Genomic DNA, 21,810 nt, shown 5'->3' on the forward strand with positions numbered 1-21,810 from the left:
CCAACTACAATGCAAGAACATCACTGAACCAGCCACAAGCTCCAGCATCTCCACTGTGATGGCTGCACCATCCATGCCCGTGTTCCCCGTAAGCAAACCCAATAAGTTTGATGGAGAACCCGATAAATGTAGAGGGTTCCTCCTCCAGTGTATTTTGATAATTCTCCTGCTAGCTCCGATCAAATAAAGCTCTGGAATGGGCTACAGCTAGTTGAACTCAGATACACCGCCTTTCATATGCACAATTTCTAACGGATTTCAAGACGGTGTTTGATCATCCCTATGAAGGGAAAGTCAGCGGGGAATTATTGGTGAATTTGCATCAGGGGAATCATTTGGTAGTTGATTATTCATCAGAATTCCGAACCTTACCTGCAAGCAGTGGCTGGAACAAGGCAGCACTCTTAGTTATGTTTCGCCAGGGACTACACGTGGACATATTAAGTGAATTGGCTAGTAGGAATGATGATCTAACACTGGATCAACTTATCACGCTCGCCATCAAGCTCGACCATCTGCTCCACCATCGGAACAAGACCAAGGGCAACAGGAATCCCCGTAGAGCACCCGCTAAACTAAGGTTGGGATCAGAAAACAATGACACTTCCGAACCCATGCAGTGTGACTCATCCCGGTTATCATGCGAAGAAAGTCAGCGTCGTTTTGACAACAACCTCTGTCTGTACTGTGGGAAGGCGCCAAAAACACAAGGCGCCGACCCCTGGACAGCACGTGGAGTGGTGAGTGTCCCCACAAAGGAGTTGGTTTTGAAGTCTTTTATGTTACCAGTCACTATATACTGTCATTTCCGATCTCTTGTCATTTCAGCCTTGATCGATTCAGGAGCTGAGGGGAATTTCATCCACGCCCAGATGGTCAAGCAGCTACAAGCTCCAGTAAAAAGTGTCAAGAACCAGCTTAAGGTGGCAGCATTGGATGGAGGACCAGTGGGTGTTGGTACGATCTCCCAAGTCACGGATCCCTTGGAAGTCCAAACCAGTGCCCTACACCTGGAGACCTTATGCTTTTTAGTTCTGGAACATTCAGAATTTGAACTCATCTTAGGACTCCCATTGCTTGAAAAACATAACCCGATCATATCCTGGTCTGAGCACACCATAACTAGATGGTTGGACTATTGCATGCAATCCTGCCTCCATACTCCTATTCTAACTCTGGGTTCGACCTCAGTAGAAAGCCCTAACGCCGAAGCACCTTTTGAAATCACTCTTGAATATATGGACTTGAAAGAGGTCTTTAACAAAACACAATGCCACTAGATTGCCCCCTCATAGACCTTATGACTGTGCAATTGACCTAGTGGAAAAACCTTTTTTTCCCCAAGGCAAGAATTTATCCCCTCACTCAAGAGGAACAGAATGCTCTTGATGTCTACATTCAAGAAGCACTCAGCCAAGGCTTCATCCGACCCTCCACATCACCCATAGCCTTGAGTTTTTTCTTTATTAAGAAGAAAGATGGGGGCCTTGTATTGATTATAGGGCCCTTAATCAGATTTCCAAATCCTACCCGTACCCACTTCCCCTAGTCCCTGTGGCCCTAGAACAACTCCAAGGAGCTAGACATTTCACTAAATTAGACTTGCAAAGCGCCTATAATCTCATCAGAGTAAAAGAGGGAGATGAGTGGAAGACTGCCTTTTTGACCACCAGGGGGCACTATGAATACAGAGTGATGCCTTCTGGGCTCTCTATCGCCCCCTCGGTGTTCCAAGCTTTCATTAATGACGTGTTCAGGGACATGCTAGGACAATACCTAATCACCTACTTAGACGACATAGTGGTGTATTCCCCCGATTTCGAAAGCCATGTCAAACATGTTAGTGCAGTACTGCAACGACTGTTACAGAATAATCTGTATCTGAAAGGGGAAAAATGTGAGTTTCACTTACAGTCCGTGGCCTTCTTAGGTTATGTCATAAGTCAACAAGGGGTGGTAATGGATGACCAGAAAGTTGATGCAGTTATTCAATGGCCTGTCCCTAAGACAGAAAAAGATGTACAAAGGTTTTTGGGCTTTGCTAATTTCTCCCGCAGGTTTATCCATAATTTTAGTACCATTGCAGCGCCCCTTACGTCTTTGTTAAAAGGAAACCCTAAGAGAATTAACTGGAACCCGCAGGCAGATAGGGCCTTCCAGAACCTCAGGGAGGCATTCACCTCTGCTCCCATTCTGAAGCACCCCGCCCCTCAACAACCCTTTGTAGTGGAGGTGGATGCCTCGGAGACTGGAGTAGGAGCGATTTTGTCACAAAGAACTGGATCCCCCCATAAATTGCACCCCATAGCTTTCTATTCCCATAAGTTATCACCTGCAGAGAAGAACTACGGGATAGGAGATAGAGAGCTACTGGCTGTGAAATTAGCGCTGGAAGAATGGAGGCACTGGCTAGAAGGGGCGAATCACCCCTTTTCTGTAATTACAGACCACAAGAATCTTGAATACTTCCGTAATGCTAAAAGGTTAAATGCACACCAAGCCCAATGGTCTATGTTCTTTTCCCGATTTCGATTCAGTATCACATATAGACCTGGGTCCCGTAACACGAAAGCCGACGCCCTGTCTCACCTCCATCAGGGAGAATCCAACCCCTCAGAAATAGCACAACCAGAACACATTCTGCATCCTGAAGTGATCATTTCATCAATTCGATGGGAAATCGACGAAGAAATTGAATGAGCCAATAGCGCACTAGAGATCCCCACTCAGTGTCCCCCTGAGAAATTGTATGTTCCAGTAGAGTTTCGCACACAACTTATCACATGGGCACATTCATCTCTAACATCGGGTCATCCAGGAGAGACAAACTCACAAAGTCCTAGCACAAAGGTATTGGTGGGAATCGATGAGCAGAGATATACATTCATTGGTTTCTTCTTGTTCAATTTGTTCCCAGTGTAAAATGCCTAAGGTGCTTCCTGCTGGCAAACTCATGCCATTACCAGTACCACTCTGACCCTGGTCCCACGTAGGTTCCGGCGGGTAGCTGCAGCGGCCACTTCGAGAACAGCAAAACGGTGCTTTTTTTTTGCTGTTTTTTGTCTATTATCTGTCGTGTAACCTGACCAAAACTATATATCATGACTGCGTCAACCAGCACCAGCATCTACCATCGCCAGAACCTGCTACAGCTGAGAACTCAGCCTCAATCTCAATCTCTACTTCCAAACGAACTGCGGGAAGAGCTGTGCGAGCTAGGCCTGCTAAGATCCACGGTGCTGCGTGAGCCTGCTGGCCTAAAGCGATGCGCGAGAAGGCAGAAGCGAGGCAAGCGAGGCGGGGTGCATGCTAGGCTAATGGCTAACCCCAGACGACCAGCCATTCCATTGCTTCTTCTATCAAACGTTTGTTCCTTGGAGAATAAACTGGACTACCTCCGGATTTAGCGGGCTACCCAGCGTGAGTTCAGAGACTGCTGTGTTTTCGTTTTCATGGAGACATGGATGACGAGCTCAACTCCGGACTTAGCCGTTCAGCTCGACGGCCTGTTGTGCTTCCGTGCGGACAGAGACGCTGAGCTGTGCAGTAAGACTCGAGGTGGGGGACTGTGTGTTTACATCAACACTGAACGGTGTAAAAACGCGGCGCTAGTCTCTAGTCACTGCTCACCGCTGGTGGAGTTTGCGATTGTCAGAGCCAGGCCTTTTTACTTGCCAAGAGAGCTAAATATGCTGTTCATAGTAGCAGTGTACATAGCTCCCAGTGCTAATGCTAACGCCGCACTGAACAAGCTGTACAGCGCTATCAGCGATCTGCAAAACACACACCCAGACGCACTGTTTATTGTTGCTGGAGATTTCAACCATGCAAATCTGAAGTCAGTGCTCCCCAAATTTCAACAGAATGTGGACTTTGCAACCCGGGGGGCTAACGTGCTGGATCTTGTTTACACAAACATCCCCGGCACGTACAGGGCTGAGCCCCGCCCCCACTACGGCTACTCAGACCACATCTCTGTGATGCTCATTCCAACATACAGACTGCCCATCAGACGTGCCAAACCAGAACAGAAGCATGTGAGAACCTGGCCACCAGGAGCTATCTCTGCTCTTCAGGACTGTTTTGAGCACACTGACTGGGAGATGTTCAGAGAAGCAGCACCCTCCGGTGACTCCATCAACCTGGAGGTGTATACAGAATCAGTGACTGGCTACATCAGCAAGTGTATTGATGATGTTACTGTCTCCAAACTCGTCACAACTCACCCCAACCAGAAACCATGGATGACTGCAGAGATGCGCATGCTACTGAGAACCCGTGACAAGGCTTTCAAGTCAAGGGACAGAGCAAGCCTCAGGATAGCAAGAGCCAAGCTTTCCCAGGCCATCAAAGAGGCTAAGCGTGCCTACTCAAAAAAAATCCATGAACATTTTCAAAACACTGCTGACACACGGCGCATGTGGCAGGGCATCCAGGCCATCACCAATTACAAGTCACCTCCACCTGCTCGTGACAGTGATGCCTTCCTTCCAGACGTGCTAAACAACTTCTATGCTCGGTTTGAAGCACAGAACGGCGTGACGGCGAGGAAAACCACTCCTCCTCCAAGTGAACAAGTACTGTGTCTGTCCACAGCTGATGTGCGGAGAACTCTACTCAGAGTCAACCCACAGAAAGCACCAGGATCCGACAGCATACCGGGCAGAGTGCTCAGAGATTGCGCCGTACAGCTGGCTGATGTTCTCACAGACATATTCAACATCTCTCTGAGCACTGCAGTCGTTCCAATGTGCTTCAAGTCCACCACCATCATCCCTGTGCCGAAGAAGTCTCCAGTGTCCTGCCTCAATGACTACCGTCCCATTGCACTCACTCCAATCATCATGAAGTGCTTTGAGAGGCTTGTCATGAGGCACATTAAAGCCCAGCTTCCTCCTTCACTGGACCCACTGCAATTTGCATATCGCCCCAACCGCTCAACAGACGACACCATCTCCACCACACTCCACCTGGCTCTCACCCACTTCGACACTAAAGACACTTATGTCAGAATGCTGTTCATAGACTTCAGTTAAGCATTCAACACCATCATCCCTCAGCAGATGATTGGAAAACTGAGCCTGCTGGGCCTGAACGCCTCCCTCTGTAACTGGGTCCTGGATTTCCTGACTAAGAGACCTCAGTTAGTCAGGACAGTAACATCTCCAGCACCACCATACTGAGCACTGGCGCCCCTCAGGGCTGTGTGCTCAGTCCGCTGCTGTTTACCCTGCTGACTCATGACTGTACTGCAAAGTACAGCTCAAATCACATCATCAAGTTTGCTGATGACATGACTATGGTGGGTCTGATCAGCAAGAATGAGGAGTCAGCGTACAGAGAGGAGGTGCAGCAGCTAACAGACTGGTGCGGAACCAACAACCTGTCTCTGAATGTAGACAAAACTAAGGAGATGGTTGTTGACTTCCGAAGAGTGCACGGTGACCACGCCCCTCTGACCATCACTGGCTCTGCTGTGGAAATTGTCCACGTCACAGAGAACCTCACCTGGTCCCTCAATACCAACTCCATAGCCAAGAGAGCCCAGCAGCACCTCTACTTCCTACGGAGACTGAAGAAAGTTCATCGCTCCCCTCCCATCCTCACCATGTTCAACAGGGGGACTGTGGAGAGCAGCTGCATCATCGCCTGGTTTGGGAATTGTACCGCCTCCGACCGCAAGACCCTACAGCGCATAGTGAGGACAGCTAAGAAGATCATCGGGGTCTCTCCCCCCTCCATCATGGACATCTACACCACACGCTGCATCCGCAAAGCCACCAGCATCGTGAACAACCCCATCCATCCCTCACACAGACCTTTTTCACTGCTGCCGTCTGGCAGAAGGTACCGGAGCATCCGTGCCATCACTGCCAGACTCTGCAACAGCTTTGTCCCTCAAGCGATCAGGTTTTTAAACTCACAAGGACTGAACTAAATCCCCCCCCCCACACACACACACACACATACACTCATACACACTTCTTTTGATGCTCTACTTGCAATATCTATCTGGAACATTGCTGCCAATACTGTGTTTACACTGTTTACTACCTCAGTAACTGTTTTACTACCTCAGTAATTGTAATTGTTTTACTACCCCAGTAACTGCTGTGTATATGTATGTTATCTGACGTAACTTACAGATCACATCATGTTAAATATGTCTGCACCTTATTGCACGACCTCATGTCCAGAAATCTGTGCTGTGTTGGTGCTACACTGTCTGTTTACTGTGTCTAATGTCTGTTTAATTTATTGTATTTATTGTATTGTTTTCTAGCTTAGTTTTTGTTTGCACACTGTCTGCACGTTTGCACTTTGTAATTTTGTACTTTTGTACTTTTTGTTCCTTGTTGCACCTTGTTCCTGGAGGAACGTAATTTCGCTCCACTGTGTACTTGTACATAGATGGAATGACAATAAAAGCCTCTTGACTCTTGACATAGCCATTGATTTTATTACTGACCCGCCCGAATCCCAAGGATTCACCACCATTCTGACGGCATCTGATTTAATTAAAACTGTGAATTATCTTAATATATGCCACTGTTATTATGAAAATTATATACCACCTTTAGAAAAATAAAAATTTGTTTCCCTTTATACATCTTTATTCTTTTAAAAAAAATGTGCTACATGTACATTTTTAATTAATGGAAGCAGCATTTTCAATGAAACTCTACAACTGTTTCCGCAGTTGGAAATTACAGCTATTTTTCTTCGCCAGTAGGTGGCAGTAATTGCGGTAATTGCTATATGTCAAGCGGCCATAGAGTCTTGAATGAGTATTTCTATGAAACTGTTCAAGAGAAGTGAATGAAAATCATTAAAATAAAAAAAAATTAGTCCAACATGAAAGCATTTTTCTTACTTTTACAGATAAGTTATGCATATGTATACTGGATTATATACGCAGTTTACATCACAGATATAATGTTTACACACGGTATTGCCTAGTTGTGTTGTGAGTGTTTGCTAGTATTTATTTTTCATGTCTCACATCTTTCCAGACTAATGTGTAAAACATGCAGCTGTTATCTGTGGTTAAACAGAACAGATTCGGAGATGCTGTTATATCTTAATTCATTGTAAAGTAGCGTTTTCATTGGCTGTTGGAGGAGTCCATTCTGATTGAGTTGTTGTGTAGTAGTATACACCACTAGATCAGAGTCAGGTCGAAAAAATCTCATTTTTGATATACTGATCAACACTCGATCAGAAGGCCTCTCGCCCCTCACACATTACTCAATTTATCCTCCCAGCCGTCGACTCTTACTGCCCCAAAATCTGCAGACTACAGCCAGCCAGCACGGAGTTAAACATTATTTTTGGGCTCTTCAGTTAGGAGCCTTAAGGTCATGGTTTGATGCCACCTCTAAAGCTTCTTGGCGAACAATAGAACAGCAACTCATGTCTCCCATCAGACTTACCCTTTACTGGTGTTAAACTTCAGACGTCTCTCCTAAGATACGGAACTATTATCACTTGCTTTCTTGAGACATAAAACTTTGTTTCTGTTCTGTCTTTAATGTAATATGAAACTGCACAAATCATCTCCCATATGGTTTTACAAATTTTATTCTGACAGGCTCCAAGCCATTTCTTTTTTCCACCTGGTCTAGTAACAATATCTTCATTTTGGATATCTTTGGCACCTATGGGCTTCATTCCTTTCCAGAGTTACGTAACCTCTTCTCTATCGCTGGCACCTCCTATTTTCTATATCTGAGACTACGTTCTGCGTTATGTGCATATGGGGTTCCCTGGAATGCTGAGTTAATGAATCATCTCTTACTGGATCCTGTAGTGTGGCGTAACATTTTTGAATCTTCTAAAAATGTGTCTCATCAGTTAATTCACTTTAAATTAGCTCACAGGGTTTAAATCACTTCCTGCCGTGCTTTTTTGATGAAGCTGTCAAATGACAAAAACTCTAACAGATGTCAGATGGGTTTAGTGGGAGATTATGTTCATATGTTTTGATCGTGTTCAGTTTGAAGGCTTTATGACTGTAAATCACACAAATCTTGTCTGGCTATTAATCTGTCAACATTCCTTTGTCCCCAACTTTACTTTTGCTTCTTGATGACTAATTTAACGCTTAATGTACAACAAAGAAAGGTTATGATGGCAGCTATAACTGCGGCCAAGAAATGAATCTTGAAAGATTGGTTTGAACCTTTCTTTATCTCAGCTGTGGTGCAGATGTTTTCTGGATATTCTTATTCTGGAGTGAGCGACAGCCAGATTCTATAATGCTGAGGCAGAAACAATTCATTTTTGGACTGATGCTATCAACTATGTTAAGATTCTGTAATCACTGACATCCTGCTTATGTTGAATACTTTTATTTATTGTCTATTTTTTTATTTTATTTTTACTCTTTTCCGCAGGAAATACAGACTGGCTGATTGGCTGAGGCGATGGCAGAAAGCAGTGTTTGCTGAGCTGTGATTGGCGGGCCAAAAAAATTAGGCGGGGCTTGAGATTGGTCTGTCAGCTCCAGTACTCTTGTCTGAGTGTGGGATAACAAGAGAACCAAACAGCATTTAGTGTGTTAGCTGTTCTGGTTCAGTGTTTGATTGTTCTGCTGTTTGACCACCGTCACAACAACCATAATCATTTCTTCATTTACTGCATTTATTTAGTCATTTGTACGTTTTCAGTGTCTGTTTGTTCATCTAATGTTTATATTTGCAGTTGAAGCATTGTGGTCTGAGGTTCCCCGAGGCCCCTGGCAACCGAGGCCCTTGGGCACTGGCCCCACTGGCCCAGTCAGTAATCCATCCCTGACCACCACCTCACCCTTGCATGTGTAAGATCATGATCATCGCCGATTATGATGTAATTAAAATGTATGTTTGCTCTCAGCAGTTTTGAGAGTCCACAGAAATCAACCTGTCTTACGAGTTTAAAAGGCATTCATTTTTTACAAAAACTAAGAAGTAGCTGATTGTCTTAGTTGACAGTTTACATATTGTAGCTTGTTCAAGAAATGTTTTGGCATGTTAGTTTTGGGTTTAGTGTTCTTTAGCATACCGACAAGACTTGACTGCTGTCAGTAAGCAGCCTTTCAAATCGGTATAAACAGAATATGTTTGGTTCTTTACAAAGTGTTCAACATTTCTATTCCCGCCTGCACCAGTGCAGTGATCTACTGGAATATACAAAAGCAACAGTCAGGAATACAGTAATGTGAATATACAGAATGGTCTGTTCACTTTTCGGAATGTCCTGAATGAACAAAACATGGTCCGTGATCACCGTCCACTCCTCTACCACTCCCACTGGTCCCTGCATGTTGGACTCCACGTTTTACATATTCACTGTACTACTGCTGACTCATGGCTTGATTGCACTTTGTAGAACTGTGCTTTGCAATGAAAGCTTTGTGTACTGTTTAGAATATATACAGTCAGTCCCATAATTACTGGGTCATGAAAAAATGATTTGTGGATAATGTGGGACTGCAATTCACCTCTTTCATCCATCGACACTAAGGTCACTTTTATTATGACAGACATTTAATTGTATCAATCTAAACTTCTACTTACCTGAGGTCCAGGGGGTTCAGGGGGTTGCTGGTACCTGTAAAGAAGAGAAAAATATAATGTTAAATATAGCTAGTCTATCAATATCGTTTCTATGTTGACTGTGCACAAGTATATATGAAGATAAATGGCCATTGTATGTATATATTGCTGCTGTCGGAACAAAACCTCATATCTCCATTTTTGTCGTTTTTCAGTTTTTGGCATACTTTCAAAATGCCTGTCGCTCTTTACATTGTGTGTAAATTTCATGATGAACAGACCGAAATAAATGGCCCAGAATAATTTGGAAAAACGTTGGGATCCATTGACTTACATTAAAAGTAATGTATGTTTTTTCTCTCTCCTGTAAAGTTACCATTTTGGAGATACGAGGTTTTGTTCCGACAGCAGCGATATATATGATGTATGTGTGTAATGTTTGTTTTCTTGTCACCCATAGACTTTGAACAATGGTATGACCCAGAGCTAATGTGGGAGGGGCTACCAGGTTAAGAGGGAAGGGACAATGGAGGAGGTCAGGAATGCTTTAGGGAGGTCTGTGCAGCTTTGATTTGAGAGCAGAATTGCTTTAGTTCTGTTTGAGATAAATCGCTCATTCGTTTATGTCATTTGATTACAGCTTTGGTTTGTAAATTTTTCTCTTGCGAGTATAAATATTTTTGTGTGCAAAACTACAACAAACTTCAGAGCACTGTGGAATAGAGCCCAAACGTCCAAGTGTGTTGAATGGGGAGCCTACAGACTACTTACTTACCACAACACCATCAAGTGGCGACCACACAGATCACAGATAGTCAGCTCAATCTTACACTAAATATACACACACACACACACACATATTCTAAGACGCTTATCGTTCTGGGTTAGCTGGAGACTATACCCGCCATTGGGTGGAAGGCAGGATACACCCTGGACAAGCCTTACACTAGAGATATGAATATATGAAATAAACCTAACATTTATTTGTATAAGTATGTTTAGTTTAAAAAAATACAAAAATCCTTCAAAATTGTATTTTTTTTGACAAAACCTCATGTTATAATTTCTGGCAGCCCTACAATAATCTGTGCAGCTTCTCTTTGCCAACATAACAGCAATGAGTCTCTTTCTATAATTATTGGTGAGACTGCAGAATCCAGATCAAGGAATCTGAGACTCAATACAGAATCTCTCTAGATCCTCCTTGGCCCCAGGTTCACCAAGTTCACTGGACTTCTTTTCAGCTCATCCCACAGATGTTCAGTGGGTTTTAAAGCCAGGGGACTGGGCTGGCATGATTCTGTGGTCACTGAAACTTTTTTGTGTGTGAATTTAGATTTTGAATCATTGTACTGCTTGAAGATCTCTGGTTGGCAAGAAGAGATTATGGAAAAGGTTTTGGGAATTAAGCCAGTATCTTAAAAAAACCTTCTAAAAAGTGTATCACAGGTATGCTTAATTTGGACCACATATTCTTTTACCCTGGACAGCCAGTTTTACTCTATTTAGCTTGCTCATGCATGGCTAGGCTATGGTTACTGATCTGAACTAACTGGATGTGCCTTTGCTCTGTATCTCTAATGGAGAAGAGATATAAGGAAAATGAGTAAGTGTGTCTCAATGTTTGGTAACATGTAATTTTGTTTTGCTGTTCTGTGCCAATTTTCCAGATGAGAAATTTGTGTTTGGGTATAATTTATCTGTTCTTTGGTAAAAAGAAATCACATTTGTTTCGGCAACTTTGGTGAAATCGCACTTCATCTGGAAACATACTGGACCAGAGGACGGTTATTCCACTCAGGCAAGCGGGACAGCTTCTCTTCTGTGCTGGCTTGGATGGGCCAGCCCCAGGCTTTGAAGAAGGAGACCAGATTCTTCTTTACCACCGCAGAGAAGGTCTCAGCGTACAGGTTCGTTTTGCCACCGTTGTCCTCTGGTACATCATTCATATCATGGTAAGCTGTAAAGACTTTCTTGAAGGCATCGCAGCCAAACTGTTCTTGCAGCTTTTGGAAAAATAAGATAAAAACATACAGGTGATGACTGAATATTAAAGGTCCCACATCATGAAAAAACAAAATTCTGTCACCTTCATAATTAGGAGTTTAATGCAATTCAAAACCATCCATTCGCTCCCCAGTCCATACAGCCCATATATGGAAACTAAGCAGCAAAAAACAGCCTGTTTTGAATTCACTGATTTTGTGACATCATGAACACCAACCCATTTACATTCATATCCACCTATTCAGTTTACAACAGTGTAGCCCTTTTATGCTGAAGTGATAAGGGACATTTTAGCCTGGACTGCCTTTTTGAACAAGGCACAGTACAGAGCAGCTTATTAAGCATTAAAAGTATTTACTGCTCTGACCAATAAACAGCTTTGTCTACCGTTCAGTTCAAAGGGAAATGTACACGTTTTCATTCTGTCCCTTGCCACTCTGAGGGCTCATCTAATAGGGTGACCATACATCCTCTTTTTGGGGCTTAAGAAATTGTGTAAAATTGTCTAAAATGTCTACCATTTCGGTTTGGGTTTTCAAATTGACCTTTGCTTTCTGCTCCAAGCTGCCCTCCTGCCCCCAGTGGCCTCTTTTTTGAAAACCCAAATATGGTCACGCTATCATCTAATAAACCTATGCTAACACAGTAATACAGTAATGGAACAACGGAACACTGTGTTGGAAATTCCCCTGAGGGAAAATCCTAAGGCCGAGTCATTGATAAAAACAGTACTGAAATGGACAGCAAATAGGCAAGTCTAACTGAAGTCCAAGTCCAGTACTCAGATCCTAGAATCCTATCATTATTATTTGCATATATAATGTTTGGATAAGTTCACAAGCTTAAGTCCAACTCAGCCTCAAAGCTATGAAAATCCTGTCTGGCATCCAGTCCTCAAGTTCTACATCTCTGACCTGCAGGTAAGTCTCCAGTGCTGTCCAGACATTCCAGTCCTCCAGATGTCGACCTCCCTCGGTGTATCTCTTAATTTGGCTCTGTCTTCGGTGTTCTGTTATTTCTCCATGAGCGTTTGCCCTGTTCACACCCAGCACCACCTCATGTACATATATAGACCACAGGTTACAGGTACACTCAGTAGTGTGTGGTGGAAACTCCCAGACTGAGCGTTGCTGGTTATGGCCCAATTCATGACCATCATCTTTAAGTAATCTGATTAGTTCATGATGGTAAATGCTTGTAAATCATGTAATCACTAATGGTGGTGGGAACGGTTCTATTCGGCTGTCAAACAGATGACTTAAGTAGTGAATTTCCAGCTAAAGTTTCTCACTTTAAAATGTATGAATTTATTTTAGTAAGTTTTAGCACCCCCATCCCCTAATTCAGAACTTCACATGGACTCAGCTTGAATAGTTTCTTTCGGCTTGATTTAATCTTGATTTGGGAGTCACTGAGACTGCATTGTCAGGAAAAAAGGTTCTGTGCAGGTACATTTTTGCTCATTAAGGTACAAACAATGTAAATAAACCCTCAAAGATACATCAGTGTTCTTAAGGTACAACTTCGTACCTTAAATAAGTTCTTCCCAGAGGAAAAGCATGATTTTGTACATTTTCATAACCTAATGTTTTATTACAGAAAAATAAAACAAAAGCATGGAGTCAAGACTGGGTTTATGGAGTCAGTGCATTTTAAAAAATATAATTTCGATGGATTACATGGTCCCTAACTAAAGGTACTGAAAACTGCACTTTTGAGAGTACCACCCCAATAACAGCTTATAACAGATATAAGTATCTATTTAAGTGTGGACTTGGGCCTGAAACAAGTCTTGCGGGACCAGATCTGATCTTGTAACAACTTGTTGACCACAAGGTCCCCACAGGCTTTCCCTCGAAACCCCACCCAAAATTCCTCCCGCCCATGCTCCTTTACTCATACTAGTCTTGCACAATTCAGCATAGTTGTGGGTAGTATGATTTACACACTTACACTAATATGACTCTGACTTCATGTTTTAATAAAAACAATAAATTCTAAAGCATGAAAACTCAACTTAAAAGCAACAGAATTACAGAAAAATCTCCAGTTTTAAAATTGGAGGGTGCAAAAAAGATTTTGTTTCTGCAAAATGGAACACAACAGCTAGTTTTTGTACATTCATAATCACTCAGTATACAACTTCCAACTTTCTTACAGTAAGCAAGCCTGAGAGAGACCTCAAATCATGTAATATTTGCATCTCAGAGTTTCTTTCTCTAAAATGTTTTCACATACATATGTTTATGAATGGTGTTTGCTTTTGGGAGGAGTGAAAATCAAAAACTCTTTTAGGTTTATGTTTGGCCTTGATTAAGAATTTTACAATGAAAGCAGGATTACCTATCAAGAGAAACAGTTTTCTAATTTCAGTAAATTAGAAGTCATCTCTAACATCTGGATAATGTTACATTACACATATGGTGTTCCATTTGAAAACGAAGAATCTCACTTCTGGCATTCATTGTACTTACAGACCAGCTCCAAGGACTATGAATATGATATTTATATGCTGTCATGACCTACACACTATCCCACTGCTGAAAAACAAACAAACCATTAAATGGTTCTGTTGGTTCCTCATAGTTTTGTAAAGCGTTTTGGCTATTGGTGATGGGTTGATTTTACAAAGTATCCTAATGTTTTACTAGGTGATCTGTGACTGATTCTAGATGCATTTGATGTTTTTCTAATTGTACCTAAATCAGTTTTACAGAAAACTAGTGGTCTTTAATGGTAACCATTGAGCCAAGAATCAAAATCATCAGATTTAAATCCTAATGGTTTCAATAGTCTATGTTCAGCAGGGCCCTTTCCCTGCAGGTTTAAGGGTCCTCTGTGAAATTACAGCAGGGTTTTACTTGTAAACTCAGACTAAACACAAGGAATTAAGAATGTTAAAGTAGCACATTATCTAATAAAGTCTTTCTGTCTTCAACATGTTCATTTACTGTAATAATATAATCATCTACCACCATCAAAAAGAATCTGTTTAACGCTAAAAGCCATAAGATGTACCGGAGTCGCATTTACTTATAGAATACATGTTTAAAATTATTAATTTTTGAACTGTTTTTTTTACTGTTAATTATGCATCTTAATCATTCTGCTTTTAGCACTGTGCCTTATAACGTTCAGTATGTGCAAATATATAACAATATAATATATACAAGACAATTACAACTGTAATGCTTCAATTGCATTATTGTAATACAAAGTGCACATAGATAAGACAAATGTAATAAAAAATAAAAGCAACAGTGAAGAAACACCTGTTTAATGACTTCAATTTTGTGTACAGTTTCATTGTAAATTGAGAATTAACACCATGCACTTAAAGTAAACTGATTGGACCATAAATCATGTACATGACCACAGTCCATATTTTTTTTTCCAAACATGAGCTGTGTAGTTTTACCACCTTATAAAAATAGCCACACCACATTTTAATGAATTTCTGTCTTGCATTGTAGTGACACACGTGTTTATATGAACTTTCTACATAACAAGATTGTTCAAAAGATTATTTTATCATATTTCTAGTGCATCCAGTTTAAGAAGTAATGTTACAGTCTGTTACTGGCATTGATTATACAAACCCAATTCCAAAAAGCTTTGGACAGTATGTGAAATGCTAATAAAAACACAGAGCAGTGATTAGAAAACCCTGTTTGAAATGTATAAAACTGAAAATTGCACAAAAACACAACATTTGATGTTTTACCTTATGGAGTTATGACATAACTGAAGTTTGAGGAAAGACCACGCCTAAACTCCTCCTTCCCAATTTCGGCTTCCTATAAATACCAGTACTTCACTCCTTCTACTCGTGACAAAATTTCACGCCCACCCGGCTTCGTGCTGCTTACCTGCTGTCATCTCGTCGTCATGGACCTCGACATTGTCGCTTCCGATGATGACCTCTTTGGAGAAAGCCAGTATCTTTCCTCCCAGGGATCCGCGCGGTCTGCACCCAGGCTCAAGTCAGTCTTCGCGGTTCCTAACACAACTGCTGCCTCGGCTTCCTCCGACTCCTTGTCTCACCACGCCCCCGGATCCCCCGCCCGCTCCGGCGCGATCTCTGAGCACGTGACACGGCTGTCGAGAGCCGAGGATTCCAGCGGCTCCCTTGGATCCTGCGCTTCCGTGCCCCTCCTGCTCTAAATCTAGACCTCCGTCTATCTCCAATTGGACCATTGCTAAACTGCAGAAGGTCCTTAGGGACCGGCGCATTCCCTTCGCCCGCACAGCGCCTAAGGCAGAGCTTTTTTCCCTGTACATGCAGTCTCTTGGGAGTAAACAGTGCCGCCCTCTGCTGATGTCCCTGCCCCGGTACTAGGCAGCTTGCCTCCATTGCCGGCCCAGCCAGCACTGTCGTCACCCCTATTGCATGCCTTGCTTCTGTTTTTTCTCGTCTCTCTCCCCCTATATTTTCCCAGCCTTTTTCTGCTCCACCTTTGGCTATTTCTCTTCCTTCTTCTTCTCAGCTTCCTCTTTTATCATCCCAACCCCTCCCTTCAGCATCCCAACCCCTCCCTTTATCATCCCAACCCCTCCCTTCATCATCCCATCCCCTCCCTTCATCATCTCATCCCCTCCCTTTTATCATCCCAACCCCTCCCCTTATCATCCCATCCCCTCTCCTTATCATCCCATCCCTTCCCTTTATCATCCCTCCCCTTCCCTGCACCATCCCTCCCTGTTCCCTCATCATCCCAGCCCCCCCCTTTTCTTCGTACCCATTTCCTCCGTCCTTAATGATGTTCCCTGCTTGCCCTTCTGCCCCGTTTTCTCATCCCATTCCAGGTCTCCAGTCGCAGTCACTGCCAGCCCAGCCTCGGCCCTTCCTCACCGACTCCTCGTTTTCCCTCTACACCGCTCCTCCTGCTGTCCCACCCAGTGATGCCCGCCTCTTCAATCCACCTCTCGTCTCTTCTGCAATGCGTCCGCGGATACTCCAAGGTGCGCACGTCAGTCTCCCCCTCATTACTTCACCCCTCCTCTGCCTCCGGTGCTCCCCGTACCATTAACACCGGCAACGTTTCTCTTACCCTCAAGTGCACCGAACCTCGCACCTCCGAGGTCCTCACCGCTCCTGAGTTTGCACTCGCCTTTTCCATCTACTGTGATGTCCTCTGTTCAGCCTTCCCATCGCGGCATCAGGAGCTGGATCACTATCTTTCTATCATCTTGGACCGCGCCGTTCGATTCAGAGGGTCGGGTTTCTACGATTACCATTTTCTGTTCTCGGTCCGTGCATCTGCCTGTCTTTAGCAGTGGAACATGTCTACGTATTGGGGCTACCTGGATCTTGAGCTCTACTGTCGCGTTTTTTGCTGGTCGGACTGCTCTCTCCTGTGAGCTTTGCGGTTGCCTGTCTCACCCTGCTTCCTCCTGCAATCTCGTTGCTTCGCCCCCTCCCACTCCCCACCCTGCCGTACCCTCAGCTCCTACAGCGGCCCCCGCCCCTATCTTTATGACTTCCAGTTCCTGCGACAGCCGCAGGCGGCGTTTGCTTTTCCTCAGGGGACGGATGGTTTGTAATAATTTCAACTCCGCTGGTTGTTTTTCTTCTTCGTGCAAGTTCCTCCATGTCTGCTCTCATTGTGGCCTGGCTCATTCCAAATCTGGATGTCCCCTTCAACCTCCTAAGTTTGGGCCCAAATGACTACTGCGGCATCTTTCTCCTCCCGTCAATGTCCCCGCTCTCGCTGCTGATCTCTCCCTCCATCCTGATCGTTCTTTCGTCTCGTATTTCCTGGATGGCCTTATCTTTGGCTTTTCTCCAGGACTCGCTGTGCTTCCTGCCTCATCCCTCTCGTGTCGCAACCTCCTCTCCGCTCTGTCCGAGCCTGATGTTGTGTCTTCCCTTTTAGCCAAGGAAATTTCGGAGGGTTTTATGATCGGCCCTTTCGCTTCTGCTCCCTTCTCCACCTATCGCATCAATCCTATTGGTGTTGCCACTCGTAAATACTCCGGCAAGAAACGCCTTATCATCGATTTGTCTGCCCCTCATGGCTCTTCGGAACCATCCATCAACAGCCTCGTGCCTAGCTCTGATTTCTCTCTCCACTATGCTACCGTGGATAATGCTATATCGCTCATCAAGCAGGCTGGCCGTGGAGCTCGCCTGATTTTTGGCATCTGTTTAGAGTTTGCTGGGATGGCCGATTTTATTTTGCAGTTCGACTCGCCTTTGGATGCAAGAGCAGCCCCAAGATTTTCGACACTCTGGCCGAAGCCTTGTGTTGGATCTTGCTGAATGTTTGCAGACTACCCTATGTGCTTCACCTTCTCGATGACTTCCTCGTGGTGGTCCCCCCTTCCTCCCCACCTGCGTATGGCCTCTGTACCCTCTCCTCTGCATTTCAGCGTCTCGGTATCCCCCTCTCTCCGGAGAAGACATTGGGTCCATCTACCTCTCTTGAGTTCCTTGGCATTCAGCTGGACTCAGTCTTGTTCCAGGCTTCCCTTCCACCCAATAAGCTGGATCGCATTGCTACTGCCCTGTCAGAATTCGTGCTGCAGCCTCGATGCTCGAAGCTCCAGCTACTCTCTCTTCTTGGGCATCTCAATTACGCAATTCGAATAATACCTCAAGGACGCTCTTTTATCTCCCACCTCCTCAGCATTGCCTCCTCGGTTCCCTCACTCCAACACCGCCTCTCCTTGGATGATGCATGTATCTCGGAACTTCGCTTCTGGCTCTTCCTCCTCCAGCACTGGAATGGCATCTCTTTCTTCTATGAAGACGCTATCCTAGTCCCTGAAGATCTGCAATTATTCACTGATGCATCTCCCTTGATAGGCTTCGGCGGCTTCTATGGTGGCCGCTGGTTCGCTTCTCAATGGCCTCCGGAGTTTGCTTTGCTTTCATTTGAATCAGGTGATTCCTCTGCCTTGTGGGAACTCTACCCGGTCGTCATAGCCGCACTCCTTCGAGGACATGAATGGACAGGACGAGTGATTCTTATCCACTCCGACAACTCTGCTGTTGTTCATATAATAAACAAAGGACGATCTAAATCCCTAACACTCATGCCATTCTTACGTCACCTGACTTGGCACTCAATCAAACATCAATTTATTCTTTGAGCCATTCACATCCCAGGCCATTCGAATGCTCTTGCTGACACTCTCTCTCGTTTTCAATTTCAGAAATTCAAAGCCTTGGCACCTCAAGCAGAGCCTCATCCGACACCAACTCCTCCATTTCAGACTCCATCCTCCAACTGACCAGCAGTTCTTTCAGCTCCTCCTCCAAGCTCAAGAAATAATCTTAAGCACGGTTGCCCCTCGTACCCCGTCGACCTATTGGTCCAGATGGAAATCTTTCCAGCGTTTCCACGCACTCCACAGCATTCCGTTTCCTTCAGACTATCTGTCAACGACAGCTGCTTACCTCACATTTGCCAGTTCATATTTAGCCATTCGCTCTTCCACCTTAAGAGTCTATTTAGCCGCGATCAATTTCTTTACAAAGCTTATCAACAGAACCCAACACACAATGGCTAACCACCCTCAGATTATACTCTTGCTAAAAGGAATCCAAAGAAATGAACCTCGCCTTCCACCACGTCAGCTGCCCTTAACCTCTGACATTCTCCACCACTGCATTTAGACACTCTGCGCTGGGCTCTTCCCCAAAGAACTATCCACTACATTAGAAGCCCTTTTTCTCCTCGCTTTCTTCGGATTCCTGAGATGTTCAGAACATACAGCTCAAACAGAAGCTTTCAACGCTGGTCTACATCCCTACCTATCAGACTTAACCATGTTAAACTCAGATACCATGATCTACAACATCAAACACAGCAAAACAAACCAATTTGGTAAAAGCATTCCTTTGTACTTATTTAAAATTAACTCTTGTCTGAGCCCATATGAACCTCTGGCACAGCTACTCCAACTCAGGCTCTCTCAAAACGCCCAACAATCAGACCCACTCTTCATTACAGAAACCGGCTCTGTGGTCTCCCGTAGCTGGTTCCACAAACTCTTACGCCTAGTTCTTTCATTCTCCGGTTACCCTCCGGAGCAATTTTCTGCTCATTCCTTCAGAGTCGGAGCAGCTTCTTCTGCTACTTGCCAAGGGCTCCCTGACCATATGGTCCAACTACTCGGACGATGGTCTTTGCAAGCTTACCATGGCTACATATGAAAGCAAATCCAGGACCTCCCCCAAGCTCACGAACGGCTGGCCTCCATCTAACCCGGAATTTTTGCGGGTCGGCCTTCTCATGATCCACAGAAGCCGTACTGAACTCCAGCCCAAAATTTCCTCAGAGTTCCCCTCCTCTCATTATCTCACTTACCAAGGCGTGGTCTGCATTCGCAAAATGGAGTTATGACATAACTGAAGTTTGAGGAAAGACCACGCCTAAACTCTTCCTCCTTCTCCTTCCCAACTTCAGCTTCCTATAAATACCAGTCCTTCACTCCTCCTACTCGTGACAAAATTTCGCACCCCTCCTCCTCCCCTTCTCCTCCACCTTGTCCAGGCCTGCACTCAATCTTTGATAGGGGGGTCGGCCTTCTCGTGATCCACAGAGGCCGTACTGAACTCCAGCCCAAAATTTCCTCAGAGTTCCCCTCCTCTCATTATCTCACTTACCAAGGTGTGGTCTGCATTCGCAAAACAAACTTTGTAATTATATACTCTATTCAAATTTGATGCCAGCAATACATTCCAAAAAAGTTGGGAGCTTGTTCACCATTGTGTTACATCACCATTCCTTTTTAACAGCACTTACTAAACATTCAGAGACTGAAGACACAAACGCTAGTTACAACCTGAATGGTCCTTTTTTTGACCCAAAGAACACAAAGTCCATAAACAATCTGAAAGGTCCACAGAACCACCGTTGAGCAGATATCATTTGGGTGGTGGATCACTCTTAGCACAGCAGTGACACTGACATAGTAGTGTGTGTGGTGCTGGCATGAGTGTGTCAGACACACGTCAGCATTACTGCTGGGGTTGAGAGTGGACCACCACCCAAAAATCTCCAGCCAGGAGCAGCTCTGTGGTCATAAGCTGACTATTGATGAAGGACTAGAGAATGGCTGTGATCAACAGATGAGCTACAGTCTCTAACTGAACACCAGCAAGGTGGTGCTACAAGGTGTGAGTTTCTAATAAAATGTTTTTTTTTTTCTTTTATAATTTATTTTCTGAGAAAATATATTACCACAGACATAGTTTGAGCTGAAGTTCTGTAACTGTGGCAAAACAAGATGCTGCTTCTGTGCTGCTTCGTCAGAGATCTAAAACAAATTACAATTACTCACTGGATCTTTGTCAATATGATACTTTTTCCAAATGGATTTTGTGCTTGCAGAATAGTAGCTTGACCAGAATACTAGTTTTATGTTAACAAACAGTAGTAAAATGTTTACTTATAGGAAAAGTAGGGGGTGAGGTGCTGGTGGGGGTCACAAATAATAAAATTAATAAAATAAAATTCAGTAAGAGAGAGTACCACCCCAATAACAGCTTATAACAGATATAAGTATCTATTTAAGTGTGGACCTGGGCCTGAAACAAGTCTTGCAGGACCAGATCTGATCTTGTAACAACTTGTTGACCACAAGGTCCCCACAGGCTTTCCCTCGAAACCCCACCCAAAATTCCTCCCGCCCATGCTCCTTTACTCATACTAGTCTTGCACAATTCAGCATAGTTGTGGGTAGTATGATTTACACACTTACACTAATATGACTCTGACTTCATGTTTTAATAAAAACAATAAATTCTAAAGCATGAAAACTCAACTTAAAAGCAACAGAATTACAGAAAAATCTCCAGTTTTAAAATTGGAGGGTGCAAAAAAGATTTTGTTTCTGCAAAATGGAGCACAACAGCTAGTTTTTGTACATTCATAATCACTCAGTATACAACTTCCAACTTTCTTACAGTAAGCAAGCCTGAGAGAGACCTCAAATCATGTAATATTTGCATCTCAGAGTTTCTTTCTCTAAAATGTTTTCACATACATATGTTTATAATTGGCGTTCGCTTTTGGCAGGAGTGAAAATCAAAAACTCTTTTAGGTTTATGTTTGGCCTTGATTAAGAATTTTACAATGAAAGCAGGATTACCTATCAAGAGAAACAGTTTTCTAATTTCAGTAAATTAGAAGTCATCTCTAACATCTGGATAATGTTACATTACACATATGGCGCTCCATTTGAAAGCGTAGAATCTCACTTCTGGCATTCATTGTATTTACAGACCAGCTCCAAGGACTATGAATATGATATTTAT

General features: G+C 43.8%; 1 pseudogene; it reads left to right on the plus strand.

Annotated features, from left to right (window-relative positions):
* The first annotated feature begins 15,431 nt into the window (after positions 1-15,431).
* LOC118797371 lies at positions 15,432-18,779 on the plus strand (annotated as a pseudogene).
* Positions 18,780-21,810: the final 3,031 nt, after the last annotated feature.

The sequence above is a fragment of the Colossoma macropomum genome, unplaced genomic scaffold (genome assembly GCF_904425465.1).
Source record: "Colossoma macropomum unplaced genomic scaffold, Colossoma_macropomum, whole genome shotgun sequence".
NCBI lineage: Eukaryota > Metazoa > Chordata > Actinopteri > Characiformes > Serrasalmidae > Colossoma > Colossoma macropomum.